This window comes from Chrysochloris asiatica, unplaced genomic scaffold (assembly GCF_000296735.1).
Source record: "Chrysochloris asiatica unplaced genomic scaffold, ChrAsi1.0 scaffold00158, whole genome shotgun sequence".
Lineage (NCBI taxonomy): Eukaryota > Metazoa > Chordata > Mammalia > Afrosoricida > Chrysochloridae > Chrysochloris > Chrysochloris asiatica.
Genome location: NW_006408676.1, coordinates 4,881,012 through 4,886,165, shown reverse-complemented (window position 1 = coordinate 4,886,165; position 5,154 = coordinate 4,881,012).

The window sequence follows — 5,154 nt, the reverse complement described above, 5'->3', positions numbered from 1 at the left end:
AGGATCGAACATTGTTTCGTTCTGCTGTGCATGGGGTCGCTATGAGTCGGTTCCAACTCGATGGCACCTGACAACAACAACAACAAACACTAACAGAATTTACTGCCTACATTCAGATAATTCATGAATTTTTATCTATCGCTGAAAACTCCCCTTTGAGCTATAGATTTGCATACTCAATTCACTACTTGGTATCTCCATGTTGGTGTCTCACATGAAATTGCATCTCATTGTGCCTCAAAATAATAGCAGTAGCTTACAAGTATTGACGACTTTTCTTTTCTTGTTGTTAAATGCCGTCAAGTCATTTCAGACTCATAGTGACCCAGTATAGGGTGTCCAAGGAGCGGCCGGTGAGTTTGAACCTCAGACCTTGTAGTTCAAACTGACCTTGCAATCCAGTGCTTTATTTCATAGAGCCACACCAGGACTCTATTGTAACACTGTACTAATACCTTTATGTAAATTACCTAATTGCATCTTCATAGGAATTCTGAAGCAAATGGGGATCGTTGATAGATAATCCCAACTGAGTCGATAACTGTTCTCTTTCACGGGTTCTAAATCCAGTGGAACACAACCAGGACCAAGATGTCAGTCTTTACAAGTTCATCAAACTGTGGATTTTATCTCCAAAAGACCTCTAAATTCATACAATGGTATCCATGGTGATCACTGTTATTCAGTGTTTAGACAAAGCTACTCTTGCTGGACTTACTGCAGTGCATTCTAACTATTCATGCTTCATCCATGTGTTCTTTCTTCCAATCCATTCTGCACACTGCACTGAGTGATCATGCATGCTGATTGGCTTCAACTTAGACTACCCTTTCATCTCTTTGAGGATGAAGACAAAGCTGTCCAATACAAGCTGCCTGCTCGGACCTTGTGTTCCTTCAGTCTCCTTTGTTCACTGCCCATTCCTTCTCTATACTACAGTCACCTAGACCTTCTCTCAATTCCATAAATGTACCATGATCTTTTCCTACATAGGCAGTTTTCTCTACCTGAGACACTATCTGCCCTCACCTAATTAGCTTGTACTCATCCTTCAGGTATCAGATGCAATATCTCTTCTTCAGGGAAGGGTTCCCTGAAAAGCCTGCCCAAGTCAAGCCTTCCCTTTATCCTCTGCTAATATAATGCAGCACTATTCCAAAGTAATTATCACAATTATAATTTATATCTACGTGGGTAACTCTCCCTCCTACTAGATTTTTTTCACTGTTAAGAATATGACATTCAAAAATTAAATATTTTTCACTTGTCCAATTCAATAAACCCAATTACATTAGAAATGGCATGCCAACTGTCATCAATACCTATTTCCAAAATTTCCAAATCCATAAGCAGCGTAAACAGTGAGTCCCCATTTCCCCTGTTCCCCCCACTACTGGTATCCACTAATCTAAACCTCTACTTAGTTTAGATATTTTATATTAGTGAATATTTGTCTTTTTGTGTTTGACTCTTTTTACTCAGCATAATGCTTTCAAGGTTCATTCATATATCAGTACTTCATCTCTTTGTTTTCTTTTTTGAATAGATGGATTTTATTGTATCGTAAAAATATCACCCACAGATTTTGAAATCCTCTGGCTTCATCTCCATGGCTGGACACTCTTAGATCATTATGCATTTGCCTATTAAATGGTTCCTTTTTCAGAGATACAGATATCATATAAATATTTTCAGATATCCCTGTTTTTAATTGTCATGGCTTCTTGAATTAAAGCAGCTGAATTTGACACACAATCAGTATCAGTTCTTTGAGGAATTAAGTCCTCTTTCTGGGCTTGAGATATTGAACAAGCAACATCTATCCTTATCTGCACCCTATAGATGTATTTTTCAAGCAAGAAGTTTTTTATTTGAACTAGACATCCACTCGTCTGAATAACAAAGTTGATGGGGAAGTGAACATACAAAGATCTCATCTTATAATGGAAGCCCAATGTAACACCTTTAATCATGTTTTGTACATGCCTACAGATAGTATCTCCCGTAAAGATTTACACCCTCGGAAACCCTGTACAGGGTCGCTATAGGTCGGAACCGACTCGATGGCACTTAACAACAACACAACAACAGATAATATGGGAGTCCTGGTGTGGCTCAGTGGGTTAATGTGCCAGGCTGCAAATCCATTTGAACCACAAAGTCGGTGGTTCAAGCTCACCAGCTGCTCCTTGGGAACCCTATACAGGGTCACTATGGGTCAGAATCGACTTGACAGCACTTAACAACAACAACAGATAGTTTGAGCTTTAGCCAGTTCCTTTCTATTCCCCTACCAATTTTCAATGTAAAGTCTCCACATTAACGGGATTGAAGTCCCTCTGCAGGGTTTCTCTGGAACCCTTCACAATAACTGTGCTTTCCTTCAGAGTGCTATTGACATTTTCTGGAATGTCAAAGAATGCTTTCTGAGAATGGTCTTCATTCTTGAAGTAGATGCAGCAGAAAGAGTATTGTTTTTATGACTGAGCAATAGCCCATTGTATGTATACTCCACGTTGTGTTGATCCACTCATCTGTTGATTTGGCTTGTTTCCACCTTTTGGCTTTGGTGAATAGCACTGCAGTGAACATCATTGTGCTTGTGTCTGTTAGCGTCATTGCTTCCAATACTCTTGGGTATTCAAGGGTGCATTAGAAAGTATTGCTACAAAATTATAGAAACCTTTATTCAACAAAAATATAGAAATATGATGCTTTTGTTTCTCCACATATCTTCCATCTAGGTTTATACACTTCTAAAGGCAAGATAAGCACTGGGCTAAACCCACATGCTGCTCCTTGGAAACCCTAGGTAGGATTGCTAGGAGTCGGAACTGATTTGATGGCACTTGACAACAACAAGAACCACCCTTCCACTAATAATTCTGCACTCTTCTATTTATTGTTGTTAAGTTTGTGGCTCTTAGTCCATGCTTATCCTATAGCGCCCCATCAAGAGTTCAACTTCCAGTTATACCACATCAAAATGGTAGTTTTGCCATCCATGAGGGTCTCAACTCATGTTCCTTTTCAATGATCTCTGTGTTGTAGGACAAAAGGAAAATTTCATAGGAAAGCCCTTGCTATCTTTGAAGAATGAGCACATAAATTGTCATGATGGAAAAAAAAAAAAAATTGGTACAACTTTCCTCCCATTTTTCTCACCAATGTGTTTTTCAATTTACTTAAAACTTCATCATAAGCCCCTGTGATTTTCCTGTGTCTATGAAAACATCTATTAACATTACCCCTTTGGGATTCCCAAAACCGTTGTCATAAACTTCTGAGCTGACTTTTCTACCTTGAATTTAACTAGTCCAGCCCTTAGGAAGTCACTGTTTTGATTGGATCTTTTTCTGAGATCATCCCAATGGGGCTAAGACAGGTGCATTAATGAGAGAACTTGTCTACAACCATTCACCAAACCCAGACATGTTTAAACACATTTTGTTTGGAACGCACACATGCTATCAATGATGGTGATGGTGGTTATGTGCCGTGGAGTTGGTTGTGACTCATAGCAACCCTGCATAAGGTTTCCGAGGCTATAAATCTTTATAGGAATGGAAAGCCTCATCTTTCTCCCACAGAATGGCTGGTAGTTTTGAACTGCTGACCTTGAGGTTAGCAAGCCAACTTGTAACCACTACGCTACCTAAGTAATTGCTAGTAGCAATAGTTTTTGACTTACCGTTACATATCTGAGAGTCATATTGCTGAACCATGTGGTATCTCTGTGTTTAAAATATTGAGGCACTTTCAAACTGTTTTCCACAGTAGCTGTACCATTTTGTATCCCCACCAGCAATGGATGTGGGTTTCAACTTCTCTACATTCTAGCCAACATTTATAATTTTCATTTTTTTAAATCTTAGCAATCCTAGTAGGAATGAAGTAGGAGGAATCATTATGGCTTTGATTCACATCTCCCTAAAGGGCAGCCAATGGAATAGAATTGAGAGCCCAGAGTTAAATGCACACATATGTGGTCAATTAATCTCCAAACAAGGATGTTATGTTAATCAGTAGGGGAAAGAATGTTGATTATTGTTAAAGCGTCATCAAGTCGACTCCAACTCATAGAGACCCTGTATAGAGTTTTCAAGGAGGGGCCAATGAGTTTGAATCTCCCACTGATATTTCAAACTGACCTTGCAGTCCTGCACTTAACCTACAGCACTACATCAGGACTCCATTTGCAAGATTGTTGTTATGTGCTGTTGAGTTGGTTCAGACCCAGAGCAACCCTGTATAAGCATTTCCAAGGAGCAGATGGTAAGCCTGAACTGCTGACCTTGAGCGCTGACTTTGCATTCCTGCTCATTAACCTGCAGCGCCATACCAGGACTCCACTTTTGGAGTAGTACAGACATTTTTTTTTTTTTTTTAATACCATTTGAATGTAAAAGGCCCTTCCCTAAACTTCTACTTAAGAAGCAGGAAATAGAGTATCTTGGAAAAGAAACTAAGTTTTGTTTTTAAGAATAAGTCTCTGTTTCACTTGAGGAGTTTCACTCTCTGTACATCTGTATTCTGGAAAAGCGTTCTGGTGTTCCTGAGCTGACCCCTCCTGAGACTTCCTCGCTCTCTCAACTCCATTGAACTCCACAGATCTGCAAGATGAGCAGCAGAAGCTGTTCCTTCATTCCTGCTGGCCCATAATCAACATATGACTGTGAAGGGTACATGTGACTTCTCTTCTGTCTTGTTTCCCAAGTTTCCTGGAATAGGATATCCCTCTTGTGAAGACAATATTATCTGCAAGTTACTATTGAAATGTGTACCAGCAAACTCTGATACCAAAGTGAGTAACTTGGAGCTTTTTCAAAAGGAGCTCTTTATTAGTTACCTGATTTGGGGCAAAAGTTTGATCATTTCTAAGCTTCCGGTGATGTTTTCTTGAATCGGGGTGAAGGCCTTCTCTATATTTGAGCTTATGATAATTATAGCAGTGGAGGAGGGAGAGGGAAGGACACAAACCCTAGAGGTTCTGCAGGGTAGGAGCAGGGGAGGCCCATGTCTCCAGGGTGGGAGGTGTTGGAAGAGGGACCCTCTGAAAGTGCAGCAAAACAGAAGAGGCTTTCCCTCTCTAAAGGGGCAGCTGGAGCTCCAGCTAATTTGTACTCAGTCAGAAAGAAGAATCAAGTGGACAGA